We start from the raw sequence: 21,377 nt of genomic DNA on the forward strand, positions 1-21,377 counted from the left end.
GCCAGAGGTGGAGCAGGGAGTGAGAGGATTCACCCTGGGCAGAGTGGGGAGCACAAGAGGCAGACTGACTGAAATACACTGCTGAGGGGAGCAGCAGGTGAGTAAGGAGAGGCCTGCTGTGCCATGTGGGTCAGCTCCCTGACCTGGGATCAAATACATGCTGCAGTGGCTGATGATAGCCTTTCCCAAATTCTAGCAAAATATCTAGGGTGACTGAATGGAGGAGCAGGGAAACCAAGGAGGGATCCAGGAACCAGTCCAGAGGGGGACAGAAAATCTGTGAGGACAGACTCTGGGGCTAGGACCGGGATAGTTTCCAGGGTTATGTTCCCAGCTGTGTGTGGGGAAAGATGGGTGGGAAAGGTGGCCCTCTTCTTGGGCTCAAAGAGGCAAATTGCCCAAAAATGAGGTGGATACAATCTGAACACTTTTGATGGTCAGTTTGCATGTTGTTATATGAAATGATTTTTACTTTTATGTCTTCAAAAATTAAGAAAAGGCTATAAGGTTTCTGGCTTGTGTTTTCTGTTATTAACTTGTTATATAATGTTCAAGTAGTACTCATGTAAAGGAATTGATGTGATTTGTGTGACTGGACACAGGTTAATTATAAAGTGAAATCATTATTTCCTTCTCATTTTAAAAAGATTTGTTTTTATTTACTTATGCATACAAGAAATGGGGTGTAGGCCAGAGGTGTGGGGAGTGACAAGATTCACCAGAGACAGAGTGGAGAGCAGAACAAGTGGCTCTACTGAAATACACTGCTGAGGAGAGAAGTGGGCAAATCAGGAGAGGTCTGCTGCGCCATGTGGGTAGCTCTCTGGTTGGGGATTGAATTCATGCCTCAGTGGCTGGTGGTATCTTGACAGAGCTGAGAATTTAACCACTGGGCCACCAGGGAGGCCCTATTTGCTGTCTTTCATCTAACTTCAGACATTTGTTTTTCTAGAAGAAATATCATCTATTGCTCTAATGAAATGATGTTTCCTGTAAATACATTGCCTGTAAATACAAATTTTTCTAATAAATCTGATAATTAAAATATTTACCATAGATATAAATGGTAATATATGGCCATGAAGGTATCAAAACAGCTGAGCTGCTGCTTATGATTAACTAATAGACTTGTGGATGAAAGGAAAGGGGAGAGTTAGATAAACTTATCTGATGAAAGATCAAAGATGAATAACATATCATATATTGATATATTTTTATGGGGAAATAACATATATTTTGGAATTTTGCACCTATAACCCACCAAAAATATGTGGTTGAAAAATCAAAATTATCAAAATAAATATAATAAAACAAATAACTATGAAGATGAATTGGGCATGGACTCTGTTCCGAGGAGAGTGTGGTCAGCTTTATTAGAAATGTTCATTGTTTCCAAGAGAAGAAAATAATAATATATCATAATGTTCTTGACAAGTGTCAAAACTCCTTTAATTGTATACTTAACATTTGTGTGTTTCTCCAGATAGAGTTTTATCTCAAAAAAATCTCTTAACCCAATAGTTGAGAAATGAAATGTGGGGAGTCCCTTGTGACACAAGGGGTTAAGGCTCAGCACTGTGAAGCTATTGGCAGCCATTGCAGTAAGAGTTTGAACCCCGGCCAGGGAGCTACCCACATGGCACAGCAGATCTCTCCTGTCTATTCCACTGCTCCCCTCAGCAGTGTATTTTAGTAGATCCACCTGCTCTGCTCCCCACCCTGTCTCTGGTGAATCCTCTCATACCCACACTCTGACTCTTGTATGCATAAATAAATAAAATAAATCTTTAAAAAAATTAAAAAAGAAAGGTACTGACATGCACAACTAACTTTAAAATGCACCAGAAAAATAAGATGGATGAATAGAGAGATGGATCCATGGATAAAGATAAGTGATAAAAAATTTGTCGCAAATGCTAACGCTGGGATCTACGTGGTGTGCTGTGCACTGTTATTTCAATTTTTCGGTGTGCTTGAAAATGTTCATAAAATACAACAGACTGAGGGGTGAATGTGGCCACACTCTGGGGTCAGGTCAAGTCCTCCAGTCTGTCCTTCAAAGCCTCCATGGGCACCCATTTTTCTGAGTAGCCTGGCCTGGTTCGTCTCTACTGACACCTGCATCAATTGAGATGCATCCTGTTAGAATTTGCTAATGTCCTCCTTGACCAGAATCATATATTCTTTCAGGAAAGCTGTCTCCTGTGTCAGGTCTTGGGCACCACAGAGCACGGGGGCATGTTCTGAAGGGCTTGGGGACTTGCTTCCTCCTGGTGCTTCAGCTTTTGGGTGAACAGCTGCAGCCGCCTCCTCAGGGAGGCTGTCACTGTCTTCCCAGCAGCCTTTCTAGGGCCCCTGAAGGTCACCCTGCTCTCTGCTCCTTCACATGGAATCTTTTAGCCAGGATCTTGGAGAAGTCCCTGCCCACAACGCCCAGGCCTCTTGCTCAGGTCTTGAGAGCTGGCTGAGTGGCAAGGAGGCCTCAAAGTGGCCCCTCAGATCCACAGCACAGTCATTTGCCCCCTGAGGCCCCTCTGGCAGGTTGTTCAGATACACACCGGGATCCAGGGTTTGCATCATTATGATCACGTAAGAACCAGTCACAGCAGAGCAGTGAGTAGACCAGGACACTTTTCCTTCTTGGAGTATTTTTTTATTGGTCGTGGAGTTATAATTATCTTGTTTCCTCACTAGCTTAGTTCCTGTTTTTCTCATTCCTAATCACCCCCAAGACCACTCCAGGGTCAGAATCTCCATGGACATATCAACACATCAGCTATTCTGCCCACTTCATCCTGGGCAGACCCCTGTCCCCTAGCCTCCGTCCTGCCCCCCAGGGCCTGGGGCCTGCTCACCTGGGTGAGCTGAATATTGCTGAATATTGTCAGGTTTGTTTCTTTTTTAAGTAATCACATTTAAACACAGAATCAAGTACTAATTCCCAACATCATAACTTTAAGGCAAATACATTTTAAATTAAACTACTAAATTTTGAATTAGTTTTTATTTGTGAAGACATGGAGAACTGAACGCCCGGATCCCTCACCTCACCCTTGGCCTCTCTCCTGTCCCCACTCCCTTGTGGTTGATTTTCCTGTGTCCTGTTCTCTGTGTCCATCATCTTTTTCTCCCCTTTGCCCACTAGTGTCTTTTTCCCACTAGAGGAGGGACGTGGAGAGTAACCACTGAGACCACACACACTGAAGTGAATGTCTGTGCCCCCAGCGCCTCCCTCACCTGGGCCTGACATTAGTGTGGGCTGGATTCCCCTCAGGACTGGGCAGGCCTGGCTCGAGGGTCTTCTGGCCTCCAGATCTGAGTTGTCTCTTGAGGGTTCTAAGGTCTGTCCTTCTCCAGCCTCTTTCTGAAAGTTCCTTGTGGCAGGTCATTGTGATACTGAACACCAGCCTCAGTTTCCCTCAGTCAATAAAAGGAAACAGTTTGAGGAAAAGGAAAGTGGTTTAATTTGTTGACAAATGAGGAGGGCAGCAGACTCCTGTCTGCCAGGCAATCATCACGGCAGAGTGCAGGGGTATTTGTACTAAGGGGAAAAAAGGAGAGCTGGGTCTGCAAAGGGGAGGGGGAAGGGGTCAGCTCAGAGACAGGTGGGCGCCAGCTTGCTTTTCTTCAATAGCTGATGTTTAGCTCCCTCTTCCTTGAAATGCAGGAGGACTTGTTAACGCTAATGCGAGAGACAGGTCATAAAGACAAATCTGTCAAACAAGGGGGAAAGTGCAGTAAATAAGGAAAAGACAAACTTGTTAATACCTATCTAAGAGACCAGTCATTTGTGACTGTGTCATAATCCCCACTCTCTGTTATAACCTTCCATTTCTATGGGAGAAAGGGGTGTTACATCTTCTGGCTGCTTCTTGCTGCAACGGGTCATCGTGGTGGTGGTGGTAAGGGTTACTATGGAAGGCCTGCACTTGCTGGTGCCACGGTTCCCGACATGATGTTAAGGCTTTGGTGGTGGTGTGGCAGCAATAAGGTACACAACATAGCGTAGTCCTAAATGTACTAGGGATTACTTTTTCTCTTCCTCAAGATGATGACATTTAGGATACAGCCCTCACTGAAGAGGACCAGAGACTAATATAGCTACTGAGATATAATTTTTCTATACCTGCATCCCAATTCTGTAAAATAGTAAAGTAAATCTAATTTTAAATAATTTTATCTATATTTGTTTAAATTCATAGGGCAGAATAACCAAGAAGAATGTTGTTGGCTTTGTTGAAAACTCCACAGGGCCTAGAGTGACCCTTTTGACACCCAGTCCATGCAGGCTGCATCAAAGTCATGGTCTTACCAGACTTCCCCTGAGATATCCTCTTCTCGAGGTTCCCAGGTTTTTTTCCAGCCCTGCCAATGGAGGCAGCTTCCTCACCTTTCATGGAGGGCTGTGGAACCCGGTAAGCAAGGTAACAGGCTCTTCTTGGCTCATTCCTCTCAGCTCAGCTCAAATTTTACTCCCAGAAGAATTTCAATCAAAGCCTTGTAACAAAACATGTTTTTAATTTTCTAGTTTAAGGAGAAATAAATCAAATTCCCTATTGAGATTATGCAAAGACAGACATTGTCCTGAGAAGTACAAATATTTTCTACACATTTTTGGGATGAGAAAAGAGAAAAGCAAATGTTCTAGTTTGCTCATAAAAAGATGAAACTTGCCACTGCTAAGATCATAACCCAGTTTAAAGACAAATTTTCTAGAGATAAAACAATAAAAAACAAAACATTAAAAACAAATATTTTTTTAAAAAGTCATTGAATCTTATACAAATCTTCGTCAGTGTACTTTTCCTGGGTATTAAGTCTCAATCCTCTGTTGGAAATTTTCATAAATCCAATATTTTATAGGCTTGGTAGGTCTTCTCAGTTCTAAAACATATCTATAAGAGAAAGCTCAGCAAGTAACCTTTGGAAATAACAAAAACTTGAAAATGACCATACCTAAAATTATGGTTTAAGGCAAGAGACAAGGAAGTTTGCTCAATTTTATTGTTAGGGGGGAAAAGGATGTCCTAAAGCTATTTCCATACAGGCTTTGTGGACTCCACCCCCCTCACTCCAAATCCCATCACCACCAAAGGGGCAGGGAACCTGGGACCTCCCCCTTTCCTGGGGACCACCCTGTTACAATGTTAGCCAGTGCCATAGGGAAGCCCAGTTTCCCCATGAGCTGACTAACCACAGATGGCTCTGTCCTAAATCACGTTGGGCGCCAAATCTGTTATAGGGCAGGGAGAGGGGCAGCCCAAACCCCGCAAACCTGCCTGTTCTATATAGGGTTCTGCCATCTGCCACATTAACATAAAGCATGAGACTTTAATGGGAAGGAACATTAATACAATTAGGAAACAATACAGGAAAGGCAAAGAATATAGTTTCTAAATGAAGCATCCAAAGTTACCTGTCCCCTTGTGGGTAAAACTCCATCCAAATGGGATTAGCCCAGAGCAAGGCCCCAAAGCCTGCCATAAGTCTAAAGCATCTTCCAGTGGGGACCCACAGAAAAGGGTCAGAAACAACCAGACAAGCCCGGAAGGAAAAGAGCAAAATTAAAAATCAAGATAAAAGCCACCATTGTCACCTCCCCACGGGTCTCATCCACATCTGTGTCACCCAGTCCACGACCAAAAGACAAGTGCAGTTTCTTCACTGTCTCTCGGCTCCATGTGCCTCCTCCAGGTCTCCTTCTGGCCCCATCCTGCTTCCTTCCTTCCTCAGTCTCCTCTGCAGCTTCTTCTCTCCCTGCTCAGCTCCACCCTCCATTCGGGTGGGGCAGGGAACCTGGGAACTCCCCTCTTCCTGGGAACCACCCTGTTACATTATCACACACACACACACACACACACACACACACACACACACACACACACACACACACACATTTCAGAATAATCAGAATTGTCCAATAATATTATACCAGGACATACTAGGTTGTAAATATCTCCTGTATTTTAGAACACTTTAATCAATTTTTATATATGCGGAAAAGGTATAACTTTTCCTCAATGATGATATTTTTTCTATGAAGTTTTAACATCTCTAGATTGGTCCAATGTGTTTTAGCATTTTCCACAAGGAAAATAATTTATTAAGAGTCCTAAGATACATCAAATCATTTTACTGATCAAAACCTTTACTATTTTTGAAATTTGACTTCAAGAAAAATGTTGTCACAGGCTTAATAAACATATACAGAATTTTATAAAACAACACTAAATTACCCAGACTGATAACCAGAGGTTTTTAAAAGTAGATATCTTTTTACAGTGCTCAACAATGCTAACAGAACTATAATTTTCAGTTAACCAAGTCTGAGGGTAAAAGAGAACCAAGATGTTAGATCACCTAAACAGTCTTTAATTTGTCATTAAGATTTAGTAAAAGCAGTTTAAGAATACTTGAGTCTTTACTGCAAATGAAAAAGAAATTAAAGTTTCATTTTACATAAGTACACTGCTGATAATAAACTTAAAGATTTCTAAAGCAAGTCATTCTAGCACATAACATTTTTTCTAAGATTCCTCTCTCAGACCTTCAGAACTTCAACACCTTTTTTTTGCCTTCCTATTTTGCACCTTTTTTTTTTTTTCAAAGATAGCCATTTTGTTTTGCTAATACATTAGTCAAGACCTTTAACATATCTGTTTTAAATAAATTTCTTTCTTTCTTTTTAAAGATTATTGTTCAGGCATTCAAGAACTGGGGTACAGGCCAAAAGTGCGGCACTGCTTAGGGGAGCAGGGGGACTTCTCTTCACTGACTTGCCTCAGAGGAGGCAGCTCTCTTCAAGGCCCCCTGCCTGCGACCATGCAGGCCTCTCTTAGCAAACCTATTCCTTTCAGGACAACTCTTCCTGCCCACTTGTGTCTATGCAAGGGTCTTTTACCGTTTTATCCCTTCCTTAATAAACCTGTTCTTTATATATAACTATCGTTTATGTCACGTGGAGAAACTTGCCTGGGAATTTGCCACGTGTCACTGAAATGGGAGCTCTGGTGAAACCTTTCCAAGAGTGAACCCAAGGGCCCCACATTCCAAACCCACCTAATCCATAAACCACATCAGTGTTAGCGCTCCTGCTTCTCTGCTTCACAATAAACACACTCCTTCTTCCTAGCACGTGGCTCAGGTCAGGTTTACACGTGTCTTTGTCACCTTTACTCAGTGTCCATCTCTCATGACAGAGCAAGCTCCATGTCTCAGGGTCCTCTCTCTGCTCCCCATTGTGTCTGCAGGGGAGGCAGCTTGGGGAGGCAGGAGCCAGCCAGGGAGAGGGATGCTGGGAAGTGAAGGGGAGGCAAAGGCAGAGAACACTTGGGAGATGCTCCCTGGTTTCCTGAGAAAAGCATTTCTCAAAGTGTGGTTGTGGAATCCTTGAAGTCACCCAGAACCTTTCATGGGATCCATGAGGTAAAACTATTTTCAAAACATCACTTAGACACCATTTGTCTTTTCACTCTTTTGGCATTTGATGAGCTAAAATTTAGTAAGAGTGGAGATTATAGTACCACTGCAGACGTAGCGATTCTTCACCAGCACTTACCAGCAGAAACAAAAATTAAAGCCAGTTTCTCTTGAAAATGTCTTAGAAAAAGAATTAAACGTTATCTTCATTATTTTGTCATCCTCAACTCCACATTTTAAAATACCTGGTGTGCTGATCTGGAAGGACACACAGAGCACTTCTGTGGCATTCCCAAGCTCTGTGTCCCAAGGAACATATTTGTATGAGATGAATTAGAATCTTTTTATTTGAGGGCAATATCAATATTACCTGAAGGGATAAATGAGAAAAGCTAAAGGTTATTTAAATTGGGTTAATTAGCAGACACTTTCCTCAAAATGAATGTCTGTTTCTTTTTTTTCTTAATATTTTATTTTATATAATTCTTACATCATTTTTCATTTTTGCACAATGTATGCATTTTCATTTTAATTATACTCCCCATACAATTGCACCACCCCTTATTTAGACCTTCATCCTTCCTCTCCCCAACCCCACCACCCATAGTGTGTCTCTGGTTTATAGTTGCTTGTTGATTTTGATTTTTACTTTGTATTAATTAGTCTTTTTCCTGGTCCCTTATTTAGGTTTTCTAAATTCCTTCTATGAGTGAGACCATCTGGTATTTTTCTTTTTCTTTTTGGCTTATTTTGCTGAGCATAATCCCTTCTAGCTCCATCCATGCTGCTGCAAATTGCATGAGTTTATCTTTTTTGATTTCTGAGTAATATTCCATTGTGTATATATATCACAACTTCTTGATCCAGTCATCTATTTTTGGGCATTTGGGTTGTTTCCATAGCTTAGATATTGTAACTAGTGCTGCTATAAACATAGGGGTACAAGTGCCCTTTTGAATTAATGTTTCTGTGCCCTTTGGGTAAATACCTAGGAGTGGAATTGCTGGATCATATGGAAGCTCTATCTTAAGTAGGTTGAGAATCTCCACACAGTTCTCCATAATGGTTGGACCAGTTTGCATTCCCACCAGCAGTGCAAGAGAGTTCCTTTTTCTTCACATCCTTGCCAACATTTGTTGTTGGTAGTTTTTTTAATATGTGCCATTCTCACTGGTGTAAGATGGTATCTCATGGTAGTTTTGATTTGCATTTCCCTGATTACAAGTGATGTTGAACATTTTTTCATATGCCTGTTGGCCATTTGCGTTTTCTCTTTGGAGAAGTTTCTTTTTAGCTTTTCTGCCCATTTTTTTAAAGATTTATTTATTTATTTATGCAAGAACTGGGGTACAGGTCAGATGCACAGGAGGGTGAGAGGATTCACTAGAGACAGAGTGGGGAACAGAACAGGCAGACTGATCAAATACACTGCTGAGGGGAGCAACGGGCACAACAGGAGAGGTCTGCCGTGCCATGTGGGACCCTTCCCTTATTATTTTCTTTGTTTTTGTTGAGTCTCATCAGCTCTTTGTAGATTTTTGTGATCAATCCTTTATCATTAGTGTTGTGTGCAAAAATTTTCTCCCAGTCGGTGGGGTTTCTCTTTGTTTTTGTTATTGTCTCTTTTGCTGTGCAGAAACTCTTTAATTTGATGTACTCCCTGCTGTTTATCTTTGCCTTCACTATCACTGCTTTGGGTGATGTGTCTGTAAAGCTGTCTTTGAGGTGCATGTCATGTAGTGTTTCATCTATATTTTCTTCTAAATATCTTATGGTTTCAGGTCTCATGTCTACTTCTTTAATCATTTTGAGCTGGTTTTTGTGCATGGTGTGAGGTAGTAGTCAAGCTTCATTCCCTTGCATGTAGCAACCCAGTTTTCCCAGCTGCCAGGGACCAGCCTCTGGCAAAATGTCATGTCAGGGGTTCCTGAAAGGATGAGATGGCGTCGGCGAAAACGAAAGGACTAAGGGGAAGGGGATGAGGTAGAATGAGGAGACACTGACACTTGGTGAGGTGCTAGTATCTTCTGCCAAGAGACTCAGCAGGTCTTTATTTGTTCATTATTAGTAATAAAAAAATACATTATCATGTGTAAAGCAGAAACAATTAGTGTATTATGTTCCCATAGACTACTGGCTCCTACGGGTCCCAGCTAGACAGTAGCCTTCAAGGTTAATAGATAAAAAAACAGACCTAACACTAAAACTTATTATTTCAGCTAGACAATTATCTAAGACAGTGGATAGCCGCAAGTACACCCCTATCAGCTAAAGCCTAAGCATCAAAAGACTCCTCTTATTCGCATGGCCTTCAGCTGGGGACCGGCTGCTACTCAGCTATCAGAACTTTTTCTATTTAGAAACTCCTAACTCAAATAGCTTCATTTAAAAACTTTCCCAAGAAACTTCAAGGGAAGGCAAAAGAAGGACCTACTATAATTATTGTATTGTAATGCTTGTCAGGCATGTTCAATAAATTGTCTCCCATTGTCAAGTGGGCCAAATTGTTTAATAATTAATTTCTAACAGATAATTTTCTGTGCCGTTTATTTGCAGTATACTGATGCATATAATATAGTGCCTAATGTACATTTTTGGGAAATTTTTCTCTTTTTATGACCAAGAACAGAAAGTGAAGGAATGTTGGATCTTCAGTCCCACGGTGTGAGGCACAAGGAATCTTCAGCCCCACGGTGTGAGGCCCTTTAGCTTCGGCCCCACGGTGTGAGACCCTTTGACCTTCTCTGCTTGCCAATGTCTTATCTGGCTGGGGCATCAAGGCCTCCTGCAGCACCCAGCACCATTTATTGAATAAACTTTCTTTGCTCCAGTGCATATTCTTTCACCTTTGTCAAAGATTAGTTGACTGTAAATCTTTGGGTTTATTTCTGGATTATTTATTCAGTTCCATTGGTTCGTGTGTCTGTTTTTGTTCCAATACCATGCAGTTTTGATTATTATGGCTGTGTAGTGTAGTTTGAAATCTGGGAGTGTAAAGCCTATATTCCCTTCTTTTTTTTTCACAAGGGTTTTCGCTATTCGGTGCCTTTGGTGGCCCCATATGAATTTCATCAATATTTGTTCCATTTCTTTGAAGAATGTCATTGAAATTTTTATTGGAATAGCATTGAATCTGTAGATTGCCTTTGGTAGGATGGCTATTTTGATAATGTTTATTCTTCCAATCCATGAGCAGGGGTGTCTTTCCATTTCTTTGTCTCTTCTTCTATTTCTTCTAATAGTGTTTTATAGTTTTCTTTGTATAGGTCCTTTGCCTCTTTTGTTAGGGTTATTCCCAAGTATTTGATTTTTTTTGTTTCAATAATAAAAGGGATGGCTTTCTTGATTTATTCTTCTTCAGATTTATTGTTTGTATAAAGAAAGGCTACGATTTTTTTTGTTTGTTTTTTATAGAGGCATGTTTTATTTATTTATTTGTTTGTTTGTTTGTTTTTGTTTATACATGACTGGGTACAGTCAGAAGCGCAGGAGGGTGAGAGAATTCACCAGAACCAGAGTGGGGAGCAAAGCAGGCAGAAGGACCAAAGCACACTGCTGAGGGGAGCAGCAGGCGGCAGGAGAGGTCTGCGCGCCATGCGGGACCCTCCTCCGGTGGCCAAGGAGCAGCTGGGGATCGAACCGGCACCGCAGAGGCCGAGGGCAGCTTCGCAACCCAGTGCTCAATCGCTGCGCCACCGGGGAGGCCCAAGGCTACTGATTTTTGCATGTTGATTTTGTATCCTGCCACTTAACTAAACTGATTGATTAATTTAATTAGTTTTTCTGTGGAGTTTTTGGGGTTCTCTATGTATGTTATGATATCATCTGTTTGACTTCTTCCTTGAGTGTTTGGATTCCTTGTATGTCTTTCTCTTGTCTTATTGCTCTGGCTACATCTTCCAGTATTATATTGAAAAGAAGTGGTGAGAGCAGACATCCTTGTCTTGTTCCAGATCTTAATGGAAATGCTTTTAGCTTTTCACCATTGAGAATGATATTGGCTGTGGGCTTATCATAGATGGCCTTTATGATGTTGAGGTATGTTCCTTGTATCCCGAGAATTTCAAGGGCCTTTATCATAAATGGGTGTTGTACTTTGTTGAAAGCTTTCTCAGCATCTATTGATATTATCATATGGTTTTTATATTTCTTTTTCTTGATGTGTTGGATTTCATTGATTGATTTTTGGATGTTGAACCTTGTGTCACTCGAATAAATCCTACTTGGTCATGGTGAATTATCTTATAAATATGTTGCTGGATTCTGATATCTAAAATTTTATTGAGGATTTTTGCATCAGTGTTCATTAAAGAGATTAGCCTGTAGATTTCTTTTTTTGTGTTGTCCCTGTTTGGTTTTGGTATTAGTGTAATGTTGGCTTCATAGAACGTGGTTGGTATTACCCTTCCTTCTCAATTTTTTGAAAGAGTTTGTGAAGGATAGGCACTAATTCGTTTCTCAATGTTTGATAGAATACATTGGTAAATCCATCTGGTCCTGGGCTTTTGTTTTTGGGAAGGGTTTTGATTACCATTTCAATCTCACTGCTTGTAATTGGTCTGTTTAGGTGTTCTATTTCTTCTTTATCTGGCTTTGGGTGATTTAGAGTTGTAGGAATTTGTCCATCCTTTCTAGATTGTTGAGTTTGTTTGCATATAACTGTTCATAGTAGTTTCTGATTATTCTTTTGATTTCTGCTCTATCTGTTGTGATTTCGCCTCTTTCATTTGTGATCCTATTTATTTGTGCTTTATCCTGTTTTTCCTTGGTGAGCCTGGGTAGGGGTCTATTTTATTTATTTTTTTCGAAGAACCAACTTTTGGTTTCATCGATCTTTTGGATTGCTTTTTTAGTTTCTATTTCATTTATTTCTCCTTTGATTTTTATTATTTCTTTTCTTCTACTGGTTTGGGGGTTTTGTTGTGCTTTTTCTAGTTCTTTGAGCTTTCATATTAGGGTGTTTCTTTGCTTTTTTCTTGTTTCTTTTTTTTTTTTTTAAAGATTTTATTTATTTATACAAGCACTGGGTACAATCAGAAGCACAGGAGGATGAGAGAATTTACCAGAGCCAGAGCGGGGAACAGAACAGGCAGACTGACAAAATACACTGCTGAGGGGAGCAGCAGACATGGCAGGAGAGGTCTGTCACGCCACGTGGGACCCTCGCCAGTGGCCAGGGATCGAACCGGCGCTGCAGAGGCTGCGGACAACTTTGCTGCCCAGCTCTCAACCATTGCGCCACCGGGGGAGGCCCTCTTCTTGTTTCTTGATGTGAGCCTGTATTGCTATATATTTTCCTCTTTTTACTGCTCTTACTGCATCCCATAGATTTAGGAAATTGGTGTTCTCCTTGTAGTTCAACTCAAAGTATTTTTTTTAAAGATTTATTTATTTAGGGCCTCTCCGGTGGCACAGTGGTTGAGCGCTGGGCAGCAAAGTTGCCTGCAGCCTCTGCAGCACCGGTTCATCCCTGGCCGCCTGGCGAGGGTCCCACATGGCGCACAGACCTCTCCTGCAGCCCGCTGCTCCCCTCAGCAGTGTATTTCGTCAGTCTGCCTGTTCTGATCTCCCCTCTGGCTCTAGTGAATTCTCTCACCCTCCCATGCTTCTGACTGTACCCCAGTGCTTGTATAAATAAATAAATAAATCTTAAAAAAAAGAAAACCTTAAAAAAAGATTTATTTATATATTTATACAAGCACTGTGTACAGTCAGAAGCGTGGGAGGGTGAGAGAATTCACCAGAGCCAGAGCAGGGAACAGAACAGGCAGAAGGACCGAAGTACACTGCTGAGGGGAGCAGTGGGCATGGCAGGAGAGGTCTATTGCACTATGTGGGACCCTCGCCAGCAGCTGGGGATCAAACTGGTGCTGCAGAGGTTGCGGGCAGCTTTGCAGCCCAGCACTCAACTGCTACGCCACCAGGGGATGCCCCCTCAAAGTATTTTTTAATTTCTTCTTTGATTTCCTTGTTAGTCCAGTGGTCTTCCAGTACTATTTGTTTTGATCTCCATGAGGTAGGAGAGTTCCTTGCCTTCTTTTTATGGTTTATTTCTAGTTTTATGCCTTCATGATCAGAAAAGATTTTTGGTATGATTTCAATATTGGTGTATCTGTTGATGTTTTTCTTGTGTCCCAGTATGTGATCGATCCTGGAGATTGATTTGTGTGCGCTTGAGAAAAATGTGTACTCAGATTTTTTTGGTTTAGTGTTCTATAGATGTCTGTTAAGCCCATTAGCTCTAGATCCTTGTTTAGAGCTTTAGTGTCCTTAATTATTTTTTGTCTCGTTCATCTATACATTGTTGATAGTTGTGTGTTGAAGTCTCCTACTACATATGTGTTTTCTCTGATGTCTGTTTTCAGAGATGATAATAGTTGTCTGATTTATTTTGGTGCTCCTTCATTTGGTGAATATATGTTAATGAGTGTTATTTCTTCTTGAAGTATTGTCCCCTTGATCATAATGTAGTGACCATCTGGGTCTCTTTTTACCTTTTTGAGTTCGAAATCTGTTTTATCTGATATAAGTGTAGCTGTTCCTGCCTTCTTTTTTGGTCCATTTGCTTGTAGGATTGCTTTCCATCCTTTTACTTTCCGTCTATTTTTATCTTTTGTAGTTAAGTGAGTTTCCTGGAGACAGCAAAATTTTGGGTTTTGTTTCATAATCTAGACTGCAACTCTGTGTCTTTTTATTAAGAGTTTAGTCCATTTACATTTAGAGTTAATATTGACATGTTAGCATCTGCATTTGCCATTTTGTTAGACTTTTCTCTGGTTTTATTTATGTATTTTTTTAGTAATTTTTTTTGGTCTTGTTTTATTCTTATTCATCCCTCTGTTAGTTCTGGCTTTAGGAATCCTTGTAGTATTTTTTGGAGTGGGGGTTTAGTCCCAATGAAAATCCGGAGTTTCTGTTTGTCTGGGAAGATCCTGATTCTTTCTTCATAGAGGAAGGAAAGTTTTGTGGGATAGAGTATTCTTGGTTGGCATTTGTTGTCATGGAGTCTGTTGACTATGTCCCTCCACTCTCTCCTTGCCTGTAGTGTTTCTTCAGAGAAGTCTGATGTCACCCTGATTGGTTTTCCTTTGTATGTTATCTCTTTCTTCCCTCTTGCCATCATCATTATTTTTTCCTTGTCTTGGGTTCTTGGGAGCTTTACTATTATGTGTCTTGCTGTATTTTTCCTTTCATCATGGAAGTCTGGTGTTCTTCTTGCTTCTTGTATGTCTATTTTCATCTCCTTCTTCACGTTTGGGAAGTTCTCCTCAATTATTTCCTTGAATATTTCTCTGTTCCTTTGTCTCGCTCCTCTCCTTCTGGGATTCCTATAACTCTTATATTTCCTTTCCTCATGGAGTCAAAGAGTTCCCGAAGTCTTTCTTCATTCTTTTTTATTCATACTTCTCTTTCCTTTTCTGTTTTGGTTCTTTTTATTTCTGTGTCTTCAGGAGTACCTATTCGTTCTTCCATTTCATCTGTTTTGCTGTCATTGCTTTTCCCAGAGTTCTTTATCTCTTCTATTAATCCTTTGATCTCCTGCATTTCCCTCTTTAGGGAGTCAATTTCATTCTTCTGATCGTTGATTATTTTTCCCTTATTGTTGTTTTCCTTAATGACTTCTGTCATTTTTTTAATCATGGCAATTTTAAATTCTCTGTCTGGAAGGCTCAGAAGTTCTTCCAAGTCACTCTTGTTGCAGTCTGGTGGGTGATTTTTATTTTGTGGTGTGTCTCCCCCCTGAGGACTTTCTTGGTTGCTTATAGTTTTTCTTCTCCCTATTGCTTGTCTTCTAATTCTTCCTATGCATTGGGACAGTGTCGCTGGTATTGGCCGGCATCTTTTTGGTGTGCTCTTTCTGGGATGTCAGAAACCGGTGGCCCAATCAAGTCAGATACTGTTATGACAGAAGTCCCGTAGGGCAGTGGTACTATGAATATGTTGATAGTCACTGTCACAGAGTATCTCCTCCTTCTGTATTTACTTAATTCCAAGGGTGTGTCTTGAAGTCCCACAGACTGCCCTGGAGGTGTGGTGGGTGGATTGCTTGCTAGACTCCAAATTGCTGGCTCCCCCCTCTGGGCTCCAACTCCCTGCTTGGCGGGACCTGGCTTGTGGGGACCTTCAGCTCACCTCTAGCTGCGGGGTCGCCTCTCTCCCAGTTTCAAGCAGTTTTTGTTGAGGCAAAGGTCCCTCTTCTAAAGGGTGAGTTGGAGGCGCACTTTCCTGTGCCTGTCCGAGATCTGCCCCTGCTGTGACTGCCCGCTCCCCACTCCCACTCTGGGCTCCAAGTCTTGGCCAGAAGGGGCCTGGCATGGGGGTGTTTCCCAGCTCACCTCTGGCTCCGGGGTCAGCCTTATCCCAGTTTCAAGCAGTTTTTGATGAGGGGAAAGTCCCTATTCTAAAATGGCGAGATCGAAGCATGCTTTCCTGGGCTTTCCTGTGCTTTCCTGCACCGTGGTTTGCCATGACTATGGCTGCTGCACCCCATCTCAATGTCTGTTTCTTGAAGAAAATCAACAATTGGCAAATGACAGTAATTTTGCCTGATAAAATAAAATTTAAGCTCTCAGAGAAAATCAGAGTCATGAAAAATTGAGTGCATCACTACTTGACAACTTACAGTACAAATCAGTACAAATTTTTCTTTTGGGATTTGTGATTAAAAAATAAAACATTTTTTGATAATTTGATTCCAGTGTAATTAGCACTGAAGATCTATGTAACTTAGTGAAACAATGTATCACCTTATAAAAGCTATAAATTAGCACAAGTTCCAACCAATGCAAGAGGCCTATGGAAATGTAACAGAATAGGAAATATCCCCTGATATTATTTCAGGTTTCAATTTGCAAATAACATTCCAGGAACTACCACATGTAAAGTTTTAATTTAGTATCAATATTCACAATTATCTGAAAATACTACTAATTTCTTCATTCCTCCAGGCTGCTGTTTCTCCCAGCCCAAATCCACTCCTCCCTAAGGTGGGGAAGGGAATTTGGAGCCTCCCCTTTCTGTGGATGTCACACTGTTACAGCACCATGTCTCCCTCTCACAGGATCTGTGGGGTGGGGCAGCCTTGATGACCCCATACTCACCCCCATTCTCTCTCCCCATTTCCTGGGGGGTGTCCAGGGAAGACAATCAGCATCATCCTGCTCCAGTTACAAAGTCTCCTGGATGAGAGTATGATGCCCCTCACCATCCTGCTGCTGCTCTGGGGGCCCCTGGCCCTGATGGAGACATGGGCAGGTGAGTGCGTGTCCAGCTGGACACTGTTGCTCCAGGAGGGAGGAGCAAGGAGCCCACTGCAGGTGCAGGACCCCAGGAAAGGCTCATCTCCCCCCAAAGTCTTGTATCCCTTCAGGCCCCTTGTGTTCTGGCCCCTCCTGTCCCTCCCGCCTCCCTTGAGTGCTCTGGCCCCCATGAGTCTGTGTCCCTCCCTGCCCCCAGGTTCCCACTCCCTAAGGATTTTCCACACAGCGATGTCCCTGCCTGGCCTCGGGGAGCCCCACTACATCGCCGTGGGCTACGTGGACGACACGCAGTTCGGGCGGTTCGACAGCGACTCTCCGGGCCAGAGTGCGGAGCCGCGGGCGCCCTGGGCGGGGCAGGTGGGGCAGGAGGACCTGGACAAGGAGACTCAGAGGCAAAGGTATAAGGCACAGTGGTTCAAAGCTCTCCTGAAGGACCTGCGCGGCCGCTACAACCAGAGCGAGGATGGTGAGCTTCATGGAGAGGTGCCAGGATGACATTACCACCCCCATTCCACCATATGTCCTGGGGTGTCCCGTGTCTCACAGTCAGACTGACAACTCGAGGCTGGGGATAAACAAAGCCTCTCCACCAGGAAAGGTCTTTGCTGCCTGTCCCTTGATTTTTCAGTTTAGGTTTATTCAGGGATAGAGGGCGGGGTGATTTCTGGTGACCTCTGGGCTGACCACTGCGGGTGGGGGGCTCAGGGTCTCATACTCTCCAGAAAATGTGTGGCTGTGAAGTGGGGCCCCACGAGAACCTCCTTGTCGGGTATGAAAAGTTCGCCTACGACGGCGCGGATTTCATCTCCCTGAGCGAGGACCTGCGCTCCTGGACCCCCGCGGACTCGGGGGCTCAGATCACCCAGCGCGCGTGGGAGGCGGCGGGCAGGGCCGAGCGCGTCAGGCACAGTGTGCAGAGCAGGTGCCTCCCGTGGCTCCGCAGACTCCTGGAGACGGGGAAGGAGGTGCTGCAGCGCGCAGGTAAGAGGGGCCACGAGGCCTCGGACCTCCCCTCTCCTGGCGCCCCACAGGGAAATGGAATCATGGGCAGAACAGCAGCTGCTTTCTGGGCAGAGAGGGAGAGTCCCCCTGGGTTTCATGTTCTCTGCTAGAGAGAGACTCGCCCAGAAGACACCACTTTTCTGGACAGTTAAGGAATCCAGTCTCTCCTGAGGGAGGGGAGGCCATCCTGAAATAACTCTCCCTGGATCCTTTTGACCTGGCAGCCACCTTGGGAACTATGACTTTTTCTTTCAAGAGCTTGTTTTTGGTCTGAGAACATTTCTGGATCTGAGTCCTGCCTTTCTGTGTCATTCACCCTCCACCCAGGTCAGGAGCAAAAGTCTGTGTTCTCCTTAGAGACCTGCGTCCTCCTACACTGGGCTCTCACCTGATTATCCCAGATTCCCCAGACTAGGCTGGTTTCTGGGTTTTGTGCTTCCTCCCTCCAAACCAATTGTCTTGTTCATTCTGAGGTTGGTCAGTGAAGCTGCTTCTGTGCCCAGGAAGGAAAAACCCAAAGTGTGAATTTTTTGACCCTTCTCCTTAGATCCTCCAAAAGCACAAGTGACCCTCAACCTCATCTCTGACCATGAGGTCACCCTGAGGTGCTGGGCCCTGGGCTTCTACCCAGCGGACATCACCCTGACCTGGCAGCGAGATGGGGAGGACCTGACCCAGGACATGGAGCTGGTGGACACCAGGCCTGGGGGTGATGGAAACTTCCAGAAGTGGGTGGCTGTGGTGGTGCCTTCTGGAGAGGAGCAGAGATACACGTGCCATGTGCAGCATGAGGGGCTGCTGGAACCCCGAGTCCTGAGATGGGGTGAGGAGGGGGATGTAGGCACTGAGCTTCTGCTCAGAGGCATCAACAGCCCTTCTGGAGAGCTTCAGAGGGTCAGGATGAGGCCTGGGGCTCAAGGTCTCACCTTCCTTTCCCTTCCAGTGCCCCCTCCTCAACCCTCCATCCCCACCACGGGCATAATTGCTGGCCTGGTTCTCCTTGGAGCTGTGCTCACTGGAGCTTCGGTGGCTGCAGCTGTGATGTGGAGGAAGAAGCACTCAGGTAGGGAAGGGAGTGGGGGGGATCTTGTCCACTGGGGGCTTTCATGTCCCAGGGAGAACTTGCCCTGCCTGGTTAATGGGAAGTACCATCCACACACGTGTGTTGCCCAGAGGGCATTTGGTCCAGTCCCCCCTCACCTCCTTTCATCATTTTTCTCAGTCCTGACCTGGGTCTTTAGTCACAGTTCTGGAAACTTCTTTTTCTCCCAGATTAGAAGATTCCTTCAGGACTTCTGACCTGGCTGCTGCCTGGTCTCACATGATGTTTCTTCCCACAGGTGGACAAGGAGGAAGCTATGCTCAGGCTGCAGGTAAGTGTGGATCAGGAGTTGGATCTCTGAGCCCCTGAGGACAGTGTAGATGAGCCCATGGAGGAGTCACCCTCATCAGTTCCTCCTGTGGTCTCATCTCTGACCAAGTTTTGTTGCATTCTCCCCTGGGCAGCGATAGTGCCCAGACTCTGAAGTGTATGTCAGTCCCTAAAGGTGAGATCCTGGAGGACTGCAGTGGGGGTGGGGGTTGAGGCAGAGAGGCTGGGACTAGGTGATGGGGATGCTTTCAGGAGGACATCTTGAGAATGCAGTGGACCATTGATAATGTTAACACTCAGGTAATTCACCTGAATTTCTTCATGATTATTTTCTTTCACAGTGAGAGACAGTCTTGTGTTGGCCTGAGTGTTACAGGATTTCTTTTTGCCCACGTTTTGTGGCTTTATGATTCCCCGGTTTAAACCACTTCACACCTGCGAGAATGGCCCATATCCCAAAGACCAGAAACAAGTGCTGGCAAGGATATGGAAAAAAGGGGACAGTCCTGCATTGTTTTTGGATAAAGACTGAGCCAGCCCTTCTGGAAACAGTACTGAGGTTTCTTAAAAGAGTAAATGTGGTTCTGCCATTTGGACCCAGCAATTCTACCCTGAGGATCTACTCACAGAGGATAAATACTCTCCTGTGAAGGGACCTGCACTCCCGTCACCACTGCAGCACTATTTACAGTAGCCAAGCTATGGGAACCACCTGAATGCCCCAGACAGGTGACAAATCAAGAAGAAGCCGGGATTACATGTATACATGTATGTACATATACAGGTGATGTGTGTCCCTGTGTAATGAAGTAGCATCCACGGTCAGAAAACATAACTCATGCCCCTGCAGCAACATGGATGGAAAAGGGAAAAGTCAGAAGGAAAAAAAAGAAATACTTATATAAGGGTGTAGAGAAAGCAGATGAAGGGCCAGATTGAGCCAAACTTCCAAACTAACCCTTGAGCCCCGCCAGGCTGTGCCTATTGCTGACCAGGGCTGCAGACCAGCCCAGGCTTCCTGGCCTGGCAGCGCTGGGTGGTGGACGGACCCTCTCTAGTTTGGCATCAAACTTATTTGATGACAAAGCCTGACTCCAGCTGGTTGAGTCCCCCATTGTTTCTTGCTGCACCTAAACCACCACTGGGTCCCCAGCCTCTGCTGTTTGCTGGGTCTAAGATGGATCTTGTACTTGATGCTGCAGATTATGACTTTTTCACACCACTTATATATTCACCACATGGCCAGAAAGTGACATCTTCTGAACTAATTCTCCTGATAGTAACAAATCTTGGTGCTTTTATCCTTTATTTTCTCTTGGCAACACTGAGTTATGATTTATCTATAATTCCCTAATAAAACATCCACAATTTTTTAAAGCTTTTTTTTTTTTTAAATTTCTGTGTAGAAGAACTGGGGTGAAGGCCAGAGGTGTGGGGAGGGGAGGGGTTGAGAGGATTCACCAGAGACAGAGTGGGTAGCAGAACAGGCTGATATACTGAACTGCATTGCTAAGGGGAGTAGCAGAAGAGATAGGAGAGGCCTGATGCTCCATGTGGGTCAGCTCCCTGGCCCGGGATCCACTCAGGCTGTTGCAGTGGGCCTTCTCCGTGGTAGTGCTGAAACTTAACCCCTAGGCCACCAGAGAGGCCCAACACCCACAAATTTTAAAGAATCAAGTCTTGCAAGAAATTGTTTACAGTTATGTCATTATCATGGATTAAGCGTTCCCACCATCTCACTGTGCCTGCTAGGATACAGCAAATTATATAACAACATATGAGAATTTCCAAATGGCTGGATTCAACTCATTGTAAGTGTATGGCTTATTGAGGTTGTACATCTTGGTCAATATCTGGACAGTTTCCATTCATGATGGTGAATTTTGTATCTTCAGATCTTAAGGCCATTTATTAATGACTCAGCTCACCATACACAATTTCACCTCTTCTTTGACTACAACTATGGACAATATTTTACATTGCGGCATAGAATTGGGGGCTCATTCAAAAATTCTTCCTCCTTTGAAAGGAAAGGACCACAGTTATGTGAAGAAGGTGACAGAAGAGAAGCACAGCAGCCAGCAGGAAATGGTAAAAATGAAAAGTTATTCCATGGAGAGGCTACAAAGGCTGAGCAGATTATTGTCCAATTATTAAATATTATTATAAGGGAAAATAATCTACACCCAGCCAGGAGACAGCAATGGTAGCATTTGAAACTCCATATTGAAGGCCCTGCTGAGGGATGGTCATGCTGAGAGACCAAGAGAAACCAATCTCCTGCGTAAACGCCAGGGGTGACCTAAGAGGTGACTGTGTCTTTC

At 43.7% G+C, this 21,377-nt stretch overlaps 1 long non-coding RNA gene across 1 annotated transcript; it reads left to right on the plus strand.

Moving 5' to 3' along the window:
• The first annotated feature begins 18,635 nt into the window (after window positions 1-18,635).
• On the plus strand, window positions 18,636-20,407 carry LOC129145084 (uncharacterized). The gene is made up of 3 exons (XR_008550138.1): window positions 18,636-18,744; window positions 19,022-19,054; window positions 19,395-20,407. It is a non-coding gene; the product is annotated as an uncharacterized LOC129145084 (long non-coding RNA).
• Window positions 20,408-21,377: the final 970 nt, after the last annotated feature.

Source organism: Talpa occidentalis, unplaced genomic scaffold (genome assembly GCF_014898055.3).
Source record: "Talpa occidentalis isolate TD23 unplaced genomic scaffold, MPIMG_talOcc4v2.1 talOcc4.86, whole genome shotgun sequence".
Lineage (NCBI taxonomy): Eukaryota > Metazoa > Chordata > Mammalia > Eulipotyphla > Talpidae > Talpa > Talpa occidentalis.